We start from the raw sequence: 23124 nt of genomic DNA, 5'->3' as shown, positions 1-23124 counted from the left end.
TCAAGCATCGTATAATATCAACAATTCCAAATTTTGAATTCAATAATTTTGTATCAAATTTTCAAGAAACCACAAAGATGAATAGAAAAAATAATAAGGCATTCAAGAAGGATGTACTTGAGCTGGTTCAATCTCAAGAACCTGCATCAAGTAGGATATTTCCAACATATAACACCAATAAATAAATAATGGAGTTTATGATTGTTTATCCCCACAGCTAGATAATAATCCACCAGAGAGTGAGATAAATCTATTATATTTTCATGTTAACACACTATCTATGAATTTCTCCAACATACAAAATGTGGATAAAGTCATTGTAGCAAAAAAGACCAACTCTGTGGTCTATAGTTCATTGTTCAAGGTGGAGATAGAGAAAAAAGGGTTGGATAAGGAAATCAAAAAGTTAAAAGCAGACCTAGAAAATGCAAAGGCAAAGGAGAAAGCAGTAGATAGCAGGTGCAAAGAAATTGAGAAAAGAATTACAAGTGCTTCCTATCAAGGACCAAGTGCATAACCTCAACCAGAAAATATGGAGGCAGAAATGAAAATTCTGAAGGAAAAAATGGAAGAAAGCAATAAAAAGCTATCTGATGTAAATGTAGAGAGAGAAGTAGAACTTGAGATGTTGAAGGAACAATTGGAATAGAGCAATAAGAAACTTAGTGATACTTTGAACCATGTTAATATGGAAGTTGATGAAAAATTCAAAGAGCTCGAGGATAAATTACAAGAAACAAATAAAAAACTTGAGGATGAAAGAGCATCTATAGTAGATATTTTCAAAAAGTTGGAGTCTAATGGATGTGCAATTAGTAAAATAAATAAGGAATTGGGAAATGAGAAGGGAAAAACAAAACAATGGGAAGAGAAAGTAGAGGAAATAAAGAAACAAATTGAAAATCAGTTGTAACAAATGGTGCAAGAGGTACAGAAGGCTATTAAAACAATCAAAACCTTGGAGAACAACTTCTTTGAGTCAAATGAAAAAAAAATAAAATTAGTCAAGCTAATTAAAGAAAAAATGTGGGGAAAATTAATGGCAAATATCGATAGGTTGTGTGATTGGTTTGAATTGCATCAAAGTTTTTGAGTTGTTTGTGGGACTATCAAAGAGCAGATTGAGAAGAACAATGCACTTTTTAAGCTCGAGAAGACTACAAGATAGATTATACACATAATCAACACACATAGTGATAGGCATTTAGCTAGCCAAGGAGTTCATGACTGCATTAGTGCATCACTAAAGACATCAACTATTATTCAAAAATGCCACAGTATAAGGGAAGGAGAGGAATATTTGAACTCAATTGGGAGAAAACTCACCAAGATGGATGACAGAGAAAAATTAATGTTTGCCTACTCCTTTCTCTAGTAATTCATCAACGACATTCATTGGTAGGGAAGCTTACCAAAAAGAGCTAGAGGCCAAAATGATGTCTGAAGTAGTTAAGTTTCCTCAAGATTGAACTCCTGAAGGCATTTTGAATTGCATCAAACCATTGGCGAATCTGAATGCACTATTGGATGTAGCATTGATTTCAAGTAAATCTTCCAAATATGTAAGTCTAACAAAGTTAAACGTCATCTACTATAACATTAAAAATGTTAAAACACCAAACAAAGTAGACTTCAACATCCTAAAAAAGATGATCGAATCTTCAGTCATATCATAAGACATCCATCAAGCATTAGACAATGTATAATGTGACACTTGGAAAATGATTTTAATCATCTTTGCAGTGTTTATTTCTATTTTTAATTATTTAATATGATTTTAAAGTTTGAACTTTATTTCTTGAATAAGATAAACGTAGTAGGATTAAAATGCTATTTTTCTTACTAAGCGGAGGCCTATCAAATGCAAAGACAAAAAAAGTAACTGATACTAAATTTGATGCTAGTCTAAGAGTCTAAGACTCTTCCCATGAGGCAAAATGACCTAAAGCTTTTGTTTCTCCTTTATTTCTATATTTCTATAGAAGGGAATTCAGAGTCAATTGCTAAATGTTATAGTTGTAAATTTAGTACTTTTAACTCATGATTATGATATTGGGCATTCAAATTTAACTTTTACAATTTGAAATCATTAAATTGTATCATTTAATTTGCTATATTTTCACAAATATCATCAAGGATTGTCATTGTACCATAACAACACATCATATGAGCATAATAATGCAAATTAAAAACAATAGTAATGGTAAAAATTGAATGATTCTTTATTCATGAATCATGACATCATCTAACTCAAAATGTACTTGTTTGTTTGACATTAGAAATTTAAAAAATGATATAACTTATTATGCATGATATATGAATCATGACTAGATTCAGATAATAATTCAGAATTGACACATCATACCTTAACTGTTAAACTTGTCACATCATCTCATTATCTGAATCTTCCAATTTCTCGACATCAAGTTCAAGCAGTCCATCATGCTCCACGTTTTCTCCAATAGGCATACCTTTGTCATCCTGATAGTAATCCTCACCTTCAACATCAATGCTACCACTACCAGCAGTAGCACTACTACCTGAGTTATTGATCTCATTGTTTGAAACATTTTCCAAACCTCTTGTTTGGCATTTCTTCGTCCACAATTTTAGTGCCCTTTCATAATGAAAAGTATTGATTTCATATCTGAATGTATACAACCTCAGACAATTTTCCAAATTCTTGTCTAGTTCATTTATTACCTTTGATTTTATGAACCCCAAAGCACTAAAATCTCTCTCATCCTCCACAGACCCCAATATCATCGTCAAACATAATTTAGCAAGCTAGAAAAATTCTGATATTGAATCTTTCAACACTTCTCTCTAAGCAAGATTTGTCCAAAGTTTGGTTGCTAATCCTTCTTCTTTGGGGTTCTGCATAAGATCGTATTATTTCATCATTGTATAGGCAAAATGACGCGACTGCTTCTCAAATGAAATTCATCTAAAACTCCATTTATAGTCACCCCATTGATTTCTTTGCTTTTACAAAATGGATCTATCAAAACCATTAACTTATCTCAAAAATCTTTAGCACTTCTTAAACTTCATTAATGAGAAACACAACACACATTGATTCAAGAAATTCATGTTGTGGAAATCTTTGTCTAATTTCTGAGGAAGGATTATAAGAAATATCCTTCACAGAACTCATTACAGACTCAACAATTTGTTCAAACTCTTCCTTTGTAAAAATTAATTTTTTTTGTATGGGTTTCTTTCCTTTTCTCGCGGACACATGCCTTCCATAGTAGTGCATTGGTATCTCAACACCCCATATATTGGCACATAATTCCCCCTTTGCATCAATCTTTAAAAATTTGTCAGGATTATCCAAATCTATGATTCTCATCCACCCTAAAAAATTTTCATCCATAGAAAATGAATCTAAATTTCTATAGAGATTATCAAGGGCCACACATGTCATTTTACGCAGCATATTATATTTTGCAATATACATATATCTTTGTTGCATCTTCTTCACTATATTTCGCATTTCCTCTAGCATGGGGAGAATGACTACTAACATTAAGAGTGTCTCTACATTACTTAACCTTTTAAGTAGATCACCATGTTTTTGTTGACCACCCTGATCGTTGTGAGTTGATTCCATTATACCAAGCAATGATGGATATTAAAAAAAAACTCGATGAGCTGGTCCATCCAAAGAGATCCACCTGGTATTATTATCCTTAAGCAAATTTCTCCCATTAGTTAGGCCCTCAACAAACTGTTGAAATTCCCTAAATCATTTAGGACTTCGACAAAAGTGCCTATAGATCTCTTTGATTAAAACTTCAACTTTGTATAGTTATGGAAAGTTGCTGACAATTGCAAAAGCTAGATTCATTATGTGGGCCATGTAGTGAATGCCAACAACGTAAGGTGCAAAAAATTCTTTTAGCTTTGTGACAAGACCATTCTTGTGGCCTTGCATTACTGAAGCGACATCTGCTCCAACACACACAAACTTTTTGGCAATTGTTATTTCATCTATACCTCCATATTCAATTAGGGAACTCTTTACTAGTTCAAATATGTTTTCTGTCGTTGAATTATCCTTCATTTTAACAATAGTTAGTAGATTGGGTTGGTGGAAAAAATTGTGTACAGTATGGACATGCATGCATACCCATCAAGTATTGTCTATTGTTGTCACCTCATCTAAAGATAATATAATGAAATTTGACTCTTTAATTTTTGCTCTAATATCTTCCTTTTCAACCTTAGCAAGACAACTTGCCCATTCCCATCCATTGTTTACTGACTAGTGACTCCTTGCATAATAACAAACTTTTGCAAAGTGTAATAAAGTACTCAATGATGGGTAGTTTGTCGTGGCATTCCCTTTGCTTAAAATATAGAAGACAACACTTAACTAAAGAACTTTACCCATTTCTTGAACTTCCATTGTTTTTCCAATAAGAGATTCCATGGAGCCCTTTATTTCAATAGGCTTTGTCTGCATTTTTTCCTTGAATTCTAAGATTTTTTATTCTTAATATGTTGACATTCCTCCTTGGTTTTCCATCTTGTAACTGATTTTTCCACTCCATCTATGATTTACTTCTCATAAACTTTACCTTTTCTATGGTGGCAATTTTTAGCTGCAACCTCTGTTCCTTTTTATTTATCCTTGAGCATATCATGCATCTAAATTCTATTAAAGGCTCGCCTTCTTTTAGATTGCTTACAGATTTAATGAATGGATACTTTGAGGCCCAGTCTATTTGAAAATTCATGATTGATACATCCCAATTTCAATTTCTATTAGATTTCTCACTAGTTTTTGCATTGTATTTCCTTTCCCTTCCTTGGTCATGCACCATCACCATCTTTGGAATTATCATCCAAGTCTATTATATTATTCTAGCTACTCTGGCTATTGACTTGTAGATCTTAGCTACTCTAGCTATTTACCTGAATATCTTCTTCAAGTTCATCATGATCAGATATATGTTGCTTCCTGATTTTTGCCACCAAAATATGATGTCAAGATGCGAATGTGCTTGGTTGGCCTTTCTTGATTCCACCACATGTAGGACTCTTACCCTTTTTCATGTTCGACATCTCTGAAGAAATATAGGCTACCACAAAATTCAAGTTATTCAAAAATTGACAATCGACTATAGTATATTACATATATTTATCTAAATAGTATTCATTGTTTGTATGATCTACACTTTAAAATATAGATGTCTCAAGTCTCCTTGGTTATTGTACTGGTCCCAGTTGATAATTGACCACTAAAAATCTAACTTGTATCTACTAAATATAAGAATGAACTAAAATTATCAAGAACAGATAGATAGGGATTTGAGTTACTTACGTTTGGCTAAAATGCACTCATCGCACTCACGGCTCACCTGACAATTATCTTTGCAGTATGAGAAATTTAGACTTCACAATTGAATAGTGATTGGAATTGAGACAACCTACTTATCTATGAACACATTTACGCCACTCTTTTGTGGCAAAATTCGTGGGAATATTATAGGGAGTGCCAAATATTTGATGAAGCCCACATAAGAAAAAATTGTATTATGGAGTTTCCAAGGTGAATATGGTTCATCCATTATACGGTCATGCATAATGTAGATGGAAAAATTGAATTTGTGTGCATATGCATCTGTATATTTGGGTGGTGAATGTCATCCCTCTCCTAAAACATTTTTTAAAATGAAGGGTGAATTGCAGCTATCTAAAAATATTGCGTGGGAAATCATAGGCAAAAGTGTTTAGTTTGTCGTGTGCCAATAATATTTCTGATTGGCTATTTCATTTTGAAACACGATCTGATGACATAAATCCTCCGATGATGGGCCTAGGGGTTTGACTTATATTTGGTAAAGTTAGGATGACGTGCCAACCCACATATGTGTAAAAAAAATTTCAAATTGATGTTGGTCATTGGGAAACAATCATCATTTTGCGATTATTTGCCACTATAGTGAACCCTGAGTGTGTATATGACACTTGTTGCATCATGACTATGAAAACTACATCTATTTTCCTAAAGTATCTATTTTTGAGAGTCTAGTCTACACAAAGGAACCTTGTCATCTATGCTTCTATAGCATTGGGTGCATAAATCCTTTTGCAAAATTAAACTAGGGTGTGCTCTCCCATATAAGCACAACTAAATCCCTTGGTATCATGTAGCTAGGATTCATGTAGTATAGGATTTCATTGCGCTCTACTTGAGAAAAAGGTTTTTTTTATTCCCCACTCCTATGCTAGGGTACCTGATTCCTACGGGTTAACAAGTTTGACACAAGTCCACCATTTAGGTCTTATTCATTTTTGCATTTTCATTTCCACTTTGTACTTACATCATTTCATTTTGCATTTTTAGCTCATTCATGATTAGTGTGTTATTGAAATTTTCATTTAGGATACATTTATTATTCATATTGTTGCATTCATTACATATTACATTATGGATCTCATTTGTTATATATCATTAGGTCACACTATTTGTTCATTACATTAATCCATCAGATATCATACTCGTTACATTTACTAACATGCACATCATGATACATTTAAAGTAGAGCATATACAAAATCCATACATGTGAAATAACAAAATGCATACATCTCATATGTCGTCATAAGACCTGCATCATCACACATTGGGCATCATATATGCATCATAGGAAATATAACATCACACACATCTTGCATTACAATGTCAGTAACAATATCATAACATCATGCATCACATTTAACATCATAAACATCATAAACATCGCATGCATAAGAGACCATCATCCATATACATATAGGCTCATCGAATCATGTCACATATATCAAAACAATAAGTGTTTGTGTATAATTTGTATACAAAAAAGAATCATGTAGTACATCATGCATAATGCATCATCAAAAAATTGTCGCATCTGCATCACTATGGAAAAATTGAATGCTCTAGGGTTCATGTGGCTGGTTGTGAGGGCCTTGCCCCTCCTTTCCCCCCTCCTCATGGAGGCCTACCCTATCCTGCTGATGGATCTGACCTTTGATAGCCCCCTGTGGCCCATGAGTTGGATGCCTCTTGGAAATCATACTATCATTGATCTATCAACACAGCATCATGATACAATGTCTTGTAATAACTTGCCTCTCGTAGGGATCGTGCCTCACGTTAGTGGGCAGTCAAGGCCTCCTGCATCATTATCAACGTCCCCCCAGCCTGCACCATCTACTTGGCAATATCATGTTGGGTACAATACTTGTCCACCTGCCTTTCAAAGGTCTCTCTCTTTGCTCGTAGGGTGGCCACCTCTTGTCAAAGAGTATCTATCTCAACCATCTCATCTATCTTTGTTTGCAAGGTGAAATCGTTAAACTCACCAATATCCACCCTTGCCTACAGTGCTATTAAGGCCTCTTGTGCACTATATGTCCTGCATCGCTATGCTTGTATCTCAGCCTATAGGCAGGAAATCTCTACCTATGCACTCACGGTTCAAGCACTCTTAGCTACTACCTCCCCTTGTAGATGAGAAACCTTAGTTTGGAGGCTATCTCACTCAACCCTCACTATATCTACATCTTGAACCACCTCACAATAGGTGTATCATAGTCATGTACTAGGCCTTGCTTAGGAATAATATATTCAAACTAAGGACTATTTTCTCCACCATGAGGTGCATTTAATCTTATCAATCGAGGGATGTATACTTGAAATGGTCAGCACAGTATGTGCACTAGGTCTCTGAATGAGTCACTAAGATTATGTTGCAGGAAAGTAAAAATGCAAGGAAAAGAACTTACACTACTGCTGCAGGAAGGTAAAACACTTAACTTTATGACTACTAGAAATACAATGGAAAAGATAACAGATATTCCAACTTGGCTTATCCACTAAAATTGTTCTCACATATGCTGCAGGAACATTCACAGAGTGCAATGCTATAGGAAGGAACTTACTACTTCTACTTAAGATACTACTAATGCTTGAAAATAAATCTATTCTATCCTAATCTAATCCACCTCCCAAGTGGGCCCCCTTGGTTGGCTTCTCTAAACTATTAACACAGGATAGAAGCCAAAGAAAACTATTTCATTCCATTTAGATATTCATTACATAACACAAAACTGTAAAACACAACTATAAAAGTTAACAGTTTGCTCTCAGAAATTTTCTTCTTACTCACTAAAAACACTTAACACATTGGGGTTGATTCCTACATATATAGGAGATCAACACTTTATTCCATAACAAAAAAGTAAATGTTCTAGCTTTAAATTTGTAGGAGATAAAATAGGAAGAACAACTGAAGGTGGGAAGAAGAAATAACAACTTAAGGCGGGAATAATAAAGTCTTAACATCCGCTCACCACAAATTAAATGTAGAGAAGGAAATGAATCTTTGTAGCTCCTCCTTACTCGTTGTCATGTTTTTTGGAACCATTACAAATTTCTCCATCGTGGTTGCTCCTTAGCACTCACTTCTCCTTGAATGCTATTGATACCTAACTTTTGAATCCCTCCAATCATCTTTTAGTCTTCATTAACAACTTAGTTATGACATAAATCATGTTTGCAAATAAACATTTATCAAATTAAATTCAAACATAAGAACGCACATTTTGATAACTATATGAAATACTGCATACTAGATTTAACATGAGCAAAAGATGACATAGTTTCTACCCCATAGGCTCATCAAAGGTTCGGTAAACATAAGTCTATAAGTGTTTTAACAAAGACAAACAGAGTATCAACAAAGTATCTTAAACACCACAAAAAAAAGGCAAATTTTAGTCTCATCATCTGCCCCCTGCCAAACTAATGCTTTTCCTCAAGCATTGCACTTCCTTGTTAGAGACCTGAACTCTCCAATTTATGTCCTCCCCTTTCAGTTGCTCTTAAAAGTATGGTAAAATCCTCTGGTTCTCTTCGACACTTCTATTCAGTGATCTTCCTGCAACTTATCAAGTCTATCAACATTGATATCATATAAGGGCCATAGGAACATTGGAGGTTGCATTGTTAAAGGACTCCATGTAGCATGGCTTCCAAGTTAATATGGCTGTGTGGTTCTGATTTCTTAAGAGATTCAGGTAGTCTCACCCACCTACTCCTTACACTAGTCATGGTTCTCTGAAATGCAAAGTAGGGAAAATTTTCATATTCAGCATAAACCTTAGTTCTAGTAGCAAATATCTTCTCCCTTATTGTTGGATTCTTGTTTCCATAGGTCAGTGTAAACCAATCCCAGAGCATCTCCTCTGGCTTACTACTTTCTACTGTCAAAGGTAAAGGTTCTGCTCTCTCCTCATCTATATAGTCATTCAACTACCTACCATAATTCACTTCATTGGACATCCATGACATAAGAGCTTTTAAATGTACATCTCCTATGTAAAGAAAAGGATTCCACTCAGTCTCTGCAAGAATAAAAAAGTTATGAACATATAATTCACACAATAAGTTCTGCCGCCATGGTGGTAAAGTTTGATACAGCCCATAAAATTCTTGTGCTGACTTAAACTCTGCATTCACATTCTTGAGAGTTAACATTAACTAAAACAAAAGAAATTGCTCTTTCAAGCAGAGAGCATAGACTCTAGGTGGTGGCCTACAAGCAAGGGCTTGGTCAGCTAGCTTAAGGGCATGGTCCATGCACTGTTTTTGGCTTTCTAGCTGTTCATTCAATTTTGCAATTTCCTCATTTTGTGATACTATAATCTTATTCATCTTCTTCTTTTCTTCTTTTCACAATGCTTTAGCAAACAAATATTGTCCATAAAGTTGAAAAAAGAGCTTCTGCAGGGTGACAACATTGTTGTCTTCTCCTTCATGATCCCTTTTCCTCCTTCTTTGTTATTGCCATAGATACTCTGCCAAACTATTGATCCATGTTGATCTATGTATAACTAAGGTAGTATTTAGATCAACATACTCACGAATTATTTCATCCCTATGGCTGGAAGTGTTTGGTAAATTTGCTGGGGTATCATCTATACTTTCTTTAATTTCTTTTCCAAATTTTGTAGTAAGATTATCAAGAGTATTTGTTATCTCAGGATGAGGGGGAGAATGATCAAAAAAAAATTTCACTGGAGATTCCCTGGTGGATGTTTTAGATAACATAAGATCCTTAGAAACCTACCCTCTCATTCTAGGGCTTCTCCATATAGGGGTCTCTTCCTGTGTTACAACCTTTTGCCTACTTTTCTACTTCAGTGTCACTACTGCAGGATCAATTGCTACATGACCCTTCTTTTTCCTCTTGTGTTTTAAAATTGTAGGAATTGGTTCTTGCTGAACAGAAGTTTCTTCTGGTAATTTTCATTTCCTCTTAGCTTTTCTGGTAGCAGGTTTAGGGATTTCTTGTACAGGTGGAGGCACATTTTCTTGAATAGGGGCAATTTCTTGTTCATTTCCTTGAGTCCTTTCAGTTTTAGCTCCTTGAATGTTTTGTTCTGCAAGCTCACTACTGGGAGCTATGTTTTCCTCACTATGCTATTCGCTAGGGCCAGCTTGGGGTTGCAGGGTTTTAGGTTGCACAAACTCATCCCATGTTAAAGGGGATACATCCCTAAGAGACCTCTCTATTAACAACTTAATTAAAGCATGGTGAGTAACATAATTATCTTTCCCTTTCTAAGTCTCCTCCACACTAATGCAAAGCATATTATACAAGAAATTTAGAATATTCACAACAATATTATGCCTTACATAGCTAAGTAGCTTGAAATGATGTGCATGCAAGTGAGAAAATTTTCCTTCACAAGTAAAATACCTGATAATGTGCATCACTAATTCATGGTATGGTGGTGGCAATGACAACCTCTTACATCCTTGTTTCGCGACATCCAATTGAGGGTCATGTAGTCTAGTAAATTGGGCCCTCGCTAACCTAGTGTCATGCTTGCTCAGGTAGTGTTTTCCAATCGCAGGCAACCTTATTACTTCTGCGATGTGCTCCTCTGTTGCAACTACTATCAATCCCCAAACAAAAGCTTTGCCCTCATTGAATGTCTTGGTAAATTCTACAACCGCCTCTTCATCATATGCCATTAAACTTAAACAATAACCTAGCCATCCACAAGCATTGGATCTTCTCACAGCTTCTATGTTAGAGAGCAACACAGTGTGCTCTACCAACTCTCTCCTTTGCAAATTCCCACCCATTTCTCAACACTTCCTCTACTACTCTACTTTCTCCCCTTCTCTGAATTCAAGTTTCAAACTCTGCATTATTCCTCAAACTCATCACACTGCTTTACTTTAGGAAGTAATTAATTGCCATAACAAATTGTTATGTACAATAATTAAGCTTTGAATGAAGGTAAATCATAAGTTTGTGTGGAAATCATCTAGAAATAGGGTTCAAATGACAAAAATTTAAAAAATAGGTCACATCATAGCTTGACACAAAAAAATTTCAAAAATAGGGAGTACAACGCCTTACTTTGTGTACTTATGGCAACAAATTTTCATTAATAAGGGGTAATGCAAAGATTTAGAAAATCATTACGGATAATCAAACATGCCATTGGATACTATGACCTTCCCCTACCCCTTGCTAATTTTAGACAAGTGTCCTCACTTGTTAGATCATTATGAGTGAGGGACTGGCATATGCCACCATTATATATTTCATGCAGTATTAAATATAATTGACGAAATCTATGGACTTATAAATGAAAGATAATTTGAAAATGTTATACCTGTCGAGTTGATTGTTGCATGTTCCAAAAAGGTGGTAGAAATTATGTTAGTGACCGCATCTGTCAGCATTTGTAGATTTTATTGAAAACATGGAAAATTTGATGATGTGGAAAGTGAGTGGATGGAAGATTAAGAAATGAGATGAGGTGGATGGGTGGAAGACAAAGATATGAGATGGAAAGAAAAAAATGAATAGAAAGTGAACTTTATGCAAACATAAAGTTATTATTATGAGCATGCAAACTAAAAACTAATGTTGAAGAGCAACAATCGAAAGGTTGACACCTTCAGCTGCACAAAGAGTTGCTTGAGTTGTATTTGAATCCAACTGTTGGAACTGCTACAGGAAATTGGATTTTTTTTGTGGCCTTTTGTATAACTTGAGTCAGTGACCATTGACTAACAATTTGGAGGGCACTTGATCAATTGTGGTTAGTTGCACAACTCCATTCTCAAAGACATGATTGATTTCATATGGTCCTAACCATCGTGTCTACAGCTTCCCTGGCATATCCTTGAAGCAAGAGTCATATAATAATGCCCAATCACCAACTTGAATTTTTTTACTAATAATATGAGAATCATGCCATTGTTTCCTTTGTTTTTGCACCACTTTAGTATGTTCCAAAGTGGCTTTACGCATCTCATCCAAAGAGTTAAGATGCAAAAGGCATTCTCTTTGTGCTACAGGAAGGTCAATATCCAATGCCAAGGCTATCCTTAGAGTTTTATGTTCAAATTCAATTGGAAGCATTACCACCTTTCCATATAGGATCTCAAATGGTGTGAATCCTATAGTAGTCTTCTAGGTTGTTCTATAAGCTCAAACAACTTCTTGTAATCTGCTGGTCCAATCCCGATGATGCAAATAGACTATTTTTGTTAGAATATTTTCTAGCTCATAGTTTGTAACCTTTGCTTGTCCATTAGCTTGTGGATGATAAGGACTGGATTTTTGGTGCCTATATTATATTGTTTCCTCAATTTTGAGATCAGGTTGGAAGTAAATTGTGCACCTTGGTTAGTAACCAACTCTTTGGGAACACCATTGTGAGTAAAAATCTCTTCATACAAGAATTCAACAACTTTTTCTTCACAGGCATGCTTCGTAGCCTTAACTTCAACCCATTTTGTTAGGTAGTTAGTGCATACTAGAATATAGGACTTCCCATTTGATGGAGGATCAATTGGACCAATGAAGTCCATTCACCATTTGTTAAATGGTGTGAACGCCATTTGAGGATTAAGAGGCAATTCATCTGTTCTTGTTGGTCAACCCATCCTCTAATATTGGTCACACTTCCTTGTATAGTTGACTACATCCTTATGAAGTGTAGGCCAATAATAACTAGTTGTCAGGATTTTGAAAGCTATCCTTTTGGTTGCAAAATGTCCTCTGCATGGTTCATTATGACATGCATGTAGAATTTCATATGTCTCATCTTCTCTCACACATCCTCTCATAACTTGATCAGGTCTAGTATAGAACAAAAGATTATCTATCCAAGAGAAACATAAACTTTTCTCTACAAATAGCTTTCTTTCCTTATAAGAAATGTGATGGTATCTTATTGGTTGCAATATAATTAGCAATATCTGCATACCATGGAATTTGAACAGCAATATGAAACAAATGCTCATCTAGAAATGCATTATCTACCAGAGTAGTGTTAGTATCATCATGATGGATTCTTGATAAATAATTATCTACAACATTGGCTTTCCCAAGCTTATCAACTATGGTTATGTCAAATTCTTGTAACAATAGTAACCATCTTGCTAACCTACCTGTTATAGCAGGTTTGTTCATGAGATATTTGATTGATGCATGATCAGTATGAACATAGATGGAATAACCAATTATGTAATGCCAAAATTTGTTCAGGGCATAAACTACTGCTAGCAATTCTTTTTCAGTCACGGTGTAGTTCAGCTCTGGGCCATGAAGACTCTTACTGATATAATAGATGGCATTTTCAAGATTTTGGGATTTCTGTGCTAGGACTGCACCTATGGCATAATTAGAGGCATCTATATATATGTGAAAAGGTAAATTCCAATTAGGGCCTTTTAAAACTAGGGCTATCAAAAGTTTCTTAAGCTACAGGAAGGCTTCATCACATTCAGATGTCCAAGTAAATTCAGCTTCTTTTGTAAGTAACTTATACAAAGGACTAGCTATTTTACTAAAATCTTTTATAAAATGCCTATAATATCCAACATGTCCTAGAAAGGATCTTACATCTTTGATTTTTTAGGTATGGGCAATGTTTGAATTACCTCTATCTTAGTTGGGTCCGCTTGTATTCCTGCAACGGATATGAAATGACCAAGTACCACGCCCTCTTGCATGAGCATGAAACACTTTTCACTGTTCAGTGCCAAATTATGTTCTTGACATCTCACCAAAACCTTTTCAAGATTCATCATTGCTTCTTCAAAAGTAACTCCAAATGTTGTGAAGTCATTCATGTAGATTTCCATACAATCATGTGATATATCAACAAAGATACTGATAACTACTTGTTGAAATGTTGCAGGAGCATTACATAGACCAAATGGTAAAATAAAATATGCAAAAGTACCCCATGGACATGTAAATGTGGTTTTATCTTGATCTTCAGGAGCAATATTGATTTGATTATAACCACTATACCCATCTAGAAAGGAGAAATACTTCTTTCCAGCTAGTGTATCCAAAAATTGGTCTATGAAGGGTAAAAGAAAATGATCCTTTTTAGTAGCCTTATTCAATTCTCTATAATCTACACAAATTATCCATTTCCCTCCTTTCTTAGGCACTATAAACAGAGGTGATACCCATTTACTATCAGATATAGGATAAATGAAACCAACATTAAGCAATTTTTGCAATTCAGTTTTGATTATTTCTTTAAGGCTTGGATTTCCTTCTCTAGGGTTGACAGAGTGGTAGGAAATCTTCATTAATGTATATTCTATGAGTACACAATGTAGGGCTCAATCCTTTCATATCACCATAGTCCCATGCAAAAGCCTTCTCATGTCTCTAAAGCAATCCTTTTAACTATTTCATTTGTGTGGATGTTAATTTGGGATTAACATGCAATTTATGGCCTTTACTCAATTCAACAGTAGTAGTGGATTCTATCATAGCAACTTCAAAGATTAGACTTGCTTCTAATTTACAAGGGAGGAGTGAACAAAGAATGTTAGGTTCTTTGAGCAAAGTACAATTCTTGTGACATTCCTCATATGTGATTAATTCTAACACAGAGCTTTTAGATACATCTTTCTCTACCACAAGTGTTAGTGAGGATACTCTGGAGTGTTGAATCTTCTTCTTGCAATTTTAGAAAAGACTGTCTATGCAACATCATGAGTTGTACTATAAAATTTAACTTTTCTTCTTCATCTCCTAAATCAAGCCAAACAGATGTACTCAAATCTGGTAATGGTTGGGCTGGAGGATATAAATCAAATTGCTTTGTTGCTTGGTCATTTGATATGGTCATATTCCCTAATCTGCAGCTTATATTTGCATCAACTATGGCTAACTATGGTCTACCTAAGATGATAGGATAACTAGATAGATTAACTTTAGGGGACAAAATCATAAAGTCTGTAGGATACTCTAGAGAATCTAAGGTCACAACAATATTCTCTATCATCCCATCAGGAGTGACAATGGAACTACCTGCAAGCTACAAAATGGTTGGTGTAGGCCTTAATCCTTCTATTTGTAACTTCTTCATAGTATCCTTGGTCATCACATTTATAGTAGCTCCAAGATCTATTAAAGCATTTATAACAAACTGACCATTTATACTGACATTCACTACTGAACTTCCTAGATCAGAATATTTTGGTGTAATCACTTTCCCTAGCATGATATTAGCCAATTGCCCCACAACATGGACTGTGGTGGGGTCCTTTTTCTTCCTTCCACATTTCTTCAAGCAGGCTTCCCTGATAGCTTTTCCATAGATTAGAATGTCCTTAATAGCTTGAAATAGTGGTATTTGGACATGTATATTTTCCAACTGATCAGCAATGTCAAAAGGTTGCTCCTTGGTTTGTTCAGGTTTCTTTTGTATTAGTTGTTCTGGAAAAGGAGTTTCTAATGTTGGTTGAATTGCCATTGTCAACGTAACATTAGTTGAGTCAACAGGTTCAGCAACCAAAGGTTTTGATGCTGCAAGAGAGTCTGGTATTTCAGTTATAAGCGGTGATTTAGGTGCTAGTAAAGTCATTCTAGATCTCACATGTATATTTGCAACACCTAAAGCATAAGCAGGATACTGTTGGGTATCAACACTATACATGGGTTGTTGTGGTTGTTGGCTATTCAGATTTGGCTGAGGTTGTGTGGGTAATTGTGTTTTCTTTTGAGGTCCAAAATTTACAAGTGGTGGCATTAAAGTAGGCTATTGAACTAGAGGGAGTAGTTGTGGAGCACCAGTATTTTGGTTAGGCCATTGTTGAGATCCCTTCTATTGGTTCGTAGATTGCCAATTCCCTGGTGGTGGTTGCCATTGGTTATGTTGGTTTTGCTAGTAGTTATGTTGGTTCTATTGGTTCTGTGGTCATTAGTTATTCTATTGATTAGGCCAGGGTTGTTGGGAATGCTGATGCCATTGGGATTGTTGTGGGTTATTTTTCCCAGCATTGTTCCAATTGGATTGATTTTGTGGTGGACTTTGGGTATTATAGTTTTTCCATTGACTACCATATGAATTTGAACTTTGCAAGGGGTCCTGAGGCATACCTTGATGTTGGGCCCATGGTCGATGTTGAGCAACTAAGAATACTTTCTCATCATCTCCATCTATCTTGATGTATTCAGGTGGAAGATTTTGGTTCTTCATGCTTGCAACCAATTTACATTGGCAATCCTTCTTTTTCTTCCGGCAATGAGGACAGTTTTCAGCTAGTTGTATTTTGGCTTCTACTTGCTTCTTCTTTGTAGTCATTATGTCCATCTATGTGGTGACATCATTAATAATGTCTTGTTTGAAATCTGACAATAGATTGGATATCTCAAGCTTTGAAATGCCTTGATTGATCCCTTTGTGACTGTAGAACATAGTCCTCGGCCTTTCTTCATAGTTGACCTTGAATAGTTATGGAAGATCTTTTTGAAGGTCATCCTAAGAAGCTTGATATACATCACAACCAACCATTAGGTCCAATGCTTCCAAATAGTCATCATTCACACCTTTGAAAAAGACTAGCTTTTGTGAGTCTTCAGACAATATGTGCTGAGGATTCTTTTGCAATGTATATAGAAAATGTGAAACATAGTCTTCTAATGTCTCCTCCTCCTTCTGTGATATCCTGAAGATATCATCCCCTCTTGTACGAGATTCTTTGCAATATTCTTTATACTTCTCCAGGAATAGAGCTTGCATTTCATCCCAAGTTGTGGTTGCATTGGCTCCTAAGCCCATGAACCATCATAGTGTTGATTCTTTCAATGTTGCTGGAAATAATTTAAGCTTATGGGCATCAGTGTTGTAGTCAAAACTATGAAAAAGTATGTCAAACTCAAACAAGAAAGTATCAGGGTCTTTGGTTGCAAGGCCATAGAACTTTGGAAGAGCAGTGGGAGGTATGTTCTTGAGATTGGCATTGGTTACAAGACTTGGAAGTGGAAATGGAAAAGTAGGTTGTGCCATGACTGGTGGTAATGGATTTTTAGGTTGCTGCTGAAAAGGAACGTTGGGCACTGGATTATTAACAACTGGTGGATTCAAGGTAGTGTTATCAAGGAAACCAGCCAATACTTCAGTGAAAGGTTGGAGACCAGATATATCTATGGGTTCAGCTCTTGATGATGATGTTGTGGGAAAAATTGGACTTGCATCTTCAAAAGGTAACTCAACTTCTTCTTCTTCAACTTCTTCATTCAAATTAACAGATCCTCGCAGAAGAAATTTGCCATGTTCATCTCATTTTCTTCCTCTTCGATGCATGCAATTAAGCTTTTCACATTGGTAAAAAGAACTCAAACTAAAAAAATATGACTCAAAAATGCTCCTAGCTTGACACCATCCTCGGCAACAGTGCCAAAAATGAACCACCTCACAATAGGTGTATCATAGTCATGAACTAGGCCTTACTTAGGAATAATATATTCAAACTAAGGACTATTTTCCCCACCATAAGGTGCATTTAATCTTATCAACCCAGGGATGTATACTTGAAATAGTCGACAGAGTATGTGCACTAGGTCTCTTAATGAGTCACTAAGCTTATGCTACAAGAAAGTAAAAATGCAAGGAAAATAACTTACACTACTACTGCAGGAAGGTAAAACACTTAACTCTATGAATATTGGAAATACAATAGAAAAGATAACAAATATTCCAACTTGGCTCATCTACTAAAATTGTTTCACATATGCTGCAGGAACATTCACAGAGTGCGATGCTATAGGAAGCAACTTACTAATTCTACTTAAGATACTACTAATGCTTGAAAATTAATCTAATCTATCCTAATCTAATCCACCTCCCAAGTGGGCCCCCTTGGTTGGCTTCTCTAAACTATTAACACAGAAGCCAAAGAAAACTATTTCATTCCATTTAGATATTCATTACATAACACAGAATTGTAAAACACAACTGTAAAAGTTAACAGTCTGCTCTAAGAACTTTTCTTCTTACTCGCTAAAAAAACTTAACACACTGAGGTCAATTCCTACATATATAGGAGATCAACACTTTATTCCATAACAGAAAAGTAAATGTCCTAGCTTTAAATTTGTAGGAGAGAAAATAGGAAGAACAACTAAAAGTGGGAAGAAGAAATAACATCTTAAGGCGAGAATAATAAAGTCTTAACATCCACTCGCCACAGAGTAAATGCAAAGAAGGCAATGAATCTTTATAGCTCCTCCTTACTCGCTGCCATGTTTTCTGGAACTATTACAACTTTCTCCACTGGGGTTGCTCCTTAGCGCTCACTTCTCCTTGAATGTTGTTGATGCCTAACTTTTGAATCCCTCAAATCATCTTTTAGTCTTCATTAATAGGTTAGTTATGACACAAATCATGTTTGCAAATAAACATTTATCAAATTAAATTCAAACATAAGAACACACATTTTGATAACTATATGAAATACTGCATACTAGATATAATATGAGCAAAAGATGACATATTTTCTACCCCATAGGTTCATCAAAGGTTCAATAAACATAGGTCCATAAGTGTTTTAACAAATACAAATAGAGTATCAACAAAGTATCTTAAACACCATAAAATAAAGGAAAATTTTAGTCTCATCACATCCCATGGCTAAGGTGGCCCTAATGGTACCTTTACTTGTGGCCCTTGTACTTGTGGACCTGATTGTGGTCCTTGCCATAATAGTGGCCCTGCTAGTGGTGGCACTCTTTGCTGGCACACTCGTCATCCTTATGGACCCTGTTGTGGTACCTACCCTAATGGTAGCCTTGCTACTATTTGTCCTCCATCTCCACCTCCAACTCCATTTCTCCTACCTTGTGGGTGCTCTGCTGGTGGAGGTGCTCCTAGCACTATCAATCTCAAGGGTTGATGAGCTACCCACCACTATGTATATACTAACATCATACTTGCATCTCCCATATCCTACCCATGTACCCATGGCACTGACTGCATACCACACCATGAAGCCCTTGCCAATGTCAAAGTGGTCATGTTTCCCCACAACCTACTGTACTGGCGTGATACCACTAGATATAGGAACCTATCTGGTACAACATCTTGAATCTATCTGAACTGTTGTTGCATCCTAAAGGGCATATATCTCATGACAATGTGAATCATCTAGTTGATCAACATATAGCCTGTCTTAGCATACTAGAGATAAAATTTAATCCTTGGTGTCATCCTCTCCCCTTGCTAGCAATATAGCCCCCCACTGCTCACCACCTGCATATGGTGTCTAGTCAAACATAATAATCTCATCTAGGAACCTCCTCTAGAATCCTACTGACTCAGTGGATGTGTACTGAATCAATGACCTATACTGACATGCATAAGGCTCACTAGAAAGTTGTGTCTCTCATCTAGTAATAGGTTGGGTAACACCTATATGATCCCACAACCATACCATCAATAGAGTCAACCCTTGACCTATGGTCCACCATGTCCTATATGCACACATATGGAGATCGTAATACAATTGGGACAAGATGGTCTGACCCCAGTAGAAAATTGTACCATCATCCTATAGCAGAGTGCTCAACACTCATGTCCACCCAATTGGAAATCCATGCCTAGCATGGTCTAGTACCGTCCTCCATATGAGTGAGGCCAAGTACAGAGAAATTCATGGTAACCCTTGATCCAATGCCTCCCTCCATACCATCCATGATCGATGGATTGATAACCTTTGTCGTCACTACTCAAAGCACTCCCACAGATAGGGATCTATACCCTCTAGCACATACTCTACATATCTATTGCAGATTAGTACTCTTAGTATCTGCCATACATCTAGTAAGGTAACATTGCCTCTCCTGGAGGCAGATGGAAGCTAGAGGTTGGTGTATGCCACCGCTCTATTAATGTTGATAGTTGTGTTGAGTGTGCCCTCACATCTGGCCACTTGTGGACATGCTTTAGTCCACATAGTCAAATGTGTCCCCACTCTGCCTCTGTAAGTCTCTCTGCTAGCACCATCGTTAGGGGGTAGTGTTCTTGTGACTGAAATGTCACCATCATCATCTACAACATAGAGATGTAATAGGTAGTTTACTATTTATTTCCAGGTATTTTTGCTTATCTAAGTAGGGGGCATCATGCTCTGTCCCCCCCCCCCCCCCGTAGTAATTCTCTTGACAAAGATGCTAATCCATGTAGATGTGGATTCACAGAGACAACAAACTATGGAGACACTGATCTGGCATCTCTAGCAGTTGTGTAGATGCCAATTTTTCTATTGGCAACTGCTACTTTGTCATTTGCAGAGACAATGACATGGAGATCATCATCTCTGACCCTATCTCCAACCTACTATTACCTTTTTCATCATCTACATAGATGATAGGATGAACCCTATCATCTTCAAAGATGACAAGATGTATCCTGTTATCTTCGCAAACCTGCATTCCCCAGTTTTTCGTCTATGAAGACAACAAAGAAAAGAACTATCATATGTGCATTGACCCCATTTTCCCCCCGTTTCTCATGTCATAAATACAAATTTCCAAAGTGAAATTAAAAATTTGACAAGCTGGGATAGATGACTTATCGGTGGTCTCATGTTGGCTGACCTTTAGTGCTCCTGGATGTGCTCTCCAAGCTATAGTTTCTTGATCGAATTCATCCTTCGCTCTGGTTCTATGCTCCTAGGTGTGCAAATGACTCTTCCATGTGCCCCTTAGAGGCTTATATAGGCCCTCTGAGGTCCCCTTTTGAGCTTGTACCCTTTCTTTGGCAATGTCTATCCCTATTTACCGTTAAGTCATGCAAAATATTCATCAATGCCTTTTTCCTACCCTTTCTTTTCTTCTAGAGTCGTTTTTACGAAAATTGCACAAAATTTATTTTTTGCTCTATTTTTGCGATGGGGCACCCTCCTCCCCTGTTGTCACTATGACACAACTCCTAGGACTCCTATCCTCTTAGGGGCAACCTATATTTTCTTTTCTTTGATATAATGTCATCCCGACATCACATCAAAGAGGGGCAAAATGTAAATGCTTAAAATTATGCCAAACACTATATTAATTTATTTAATAGTTCCTTTGACATTATAATTAATTATATTTGTCATATTCTTCTACTTATTTAATTAAATAGGTTCATTTCCCTAATGTATTTAAATTTAATTTAAATATGTCACCCCTAATGTATTAAATTTATTTAATGCATAAGACCTCAATAAAATCTCATTTTAAATAAATATCAATTTATTTAATTCTTTCCATTTTATTTTATTTCTAAATCATGTAATTAAGTTAAATCCTATTTAATTTAATCTTAATCCCATCCCAAAACCTAGTCTACACCCATCACTCTTATCCTTCTAAGCCTACCCATTAATTAATCCCACTTGACTAATCCTAGACACCTTTCTAAACACATCTTAGTTCCTAAGTATTTTCTCACACTTGTGTGAGAAACTCAAGATCCAAGAAAGCTTCCATTTTATTATTTTATTCAAAAAATCTTACACTCTTACACACTTGTCCCCCTTTCCTTTTCTCCAAGGTTTCTCACACATGTGTGAGCAAACCTTGAGCCATCCCTTTCACCCAAAAGGCTTATGTTGACCTTTGTATAGATTGTCCCCTTAGTCCATGTGTCTCCCTTGTGGCACCTATGTGGATGCCGCATAGATGCCACATCTCTGAAATCTCTAAATAGAGCCCTTGTCTCAAGCATTTTTTATCTCCCTCATTTGTATTGTTATCATGCTAGTATAGAGTTAGAGCTTTCTTAGAGATTTGCATGTTTATTACTAACCCTTTGGTAGATGTTAGATTTCTTGTATTTATGCTTGCATGTTTCATGATAGCTTACTATTGATAGTTTACTTCATTGCATACCATTTCCATATTCACATCTTTACAATCCTTTGAGGTTGGCTCACTCATAGCCATTTCTTGAAGGTATTCTACACACTTTTAATATAGATTCATGTTCATATGCTTGCATTCACTCGATTGATTTTGAAGGGATTCACCATAGTTGTGTTTGGGGAGAGCACATCCACATCCCTCATCTTGAGCACACCAATAAGGCCTCTTATGGGTGCCCTTGTTGAGCATCTTTGAGGTTGCATGAGGATTCTAATATTTCAGTTGCATAGTTTTAAAACTCAAGTAGTATTAGTGGTTTTTCAATCTTATTTGAATATTTGATATGGACATGTTACCAATGTTTTCTTGTTTACGTGTGCTCCCAATAGGTTAGATTTTCTTGCATACATGTATGTATATGAGTTATTGCTTCCACTATGTTATCTCTTGATTGTTTTAATCTTTCAAAAAAAAATTAGAAAACTTAGTGACATTATAGGTTAATTTCTCTTGGGTTCCCTGGTGAGGTGTTACATATTGTATCAAGAACTTGAGTTTCAACATTGGGAACTCTGGGCATATTGTGCACCAACAATTAACAAATAGTTAAACTTGCAACAAGATTAAACAACAAGTCTTATCAAACAAAAATATAAAAAGAAAATTTGGAAACAATAGTGTACATGGTACAATCACGTATTCATGAGACCTTAGTATAGAGTACAATCGAAATAACAATGAACTAATCTAGACCCAAGAAATCACTGTTAAACAAAGACTCTATAAACATCTCATGTTTTCCTAACTACAACTACAAAAATTGCTCTTAGACCAGCATCTTAGTGATAGTTCTAGAATGAGAGTATGCTATGAATATAGATATACAAAATTCCATGCAAGATCTATATGAAAATGTAGATTATATGAAGATAATAATA

This window comes from Cupressus sempervirens, chromosome 4 (genome assembly GCF_028749045.1).
Source record: "Cupressus sempervirens isolate cs-2001-9-10 chromosome 4, ASM2874904v1, whole genome shotgun sequence".
NCBI classification, from domain to species: Eukaryota; Viridiplantae; Streptophyta; class Pinopsida; order Cupressales; family Cupressaceae; genus Cupressus; species Cupressus sempervirens.
This window is presented reverse-complemented; position numbering follows the sequence as displayed.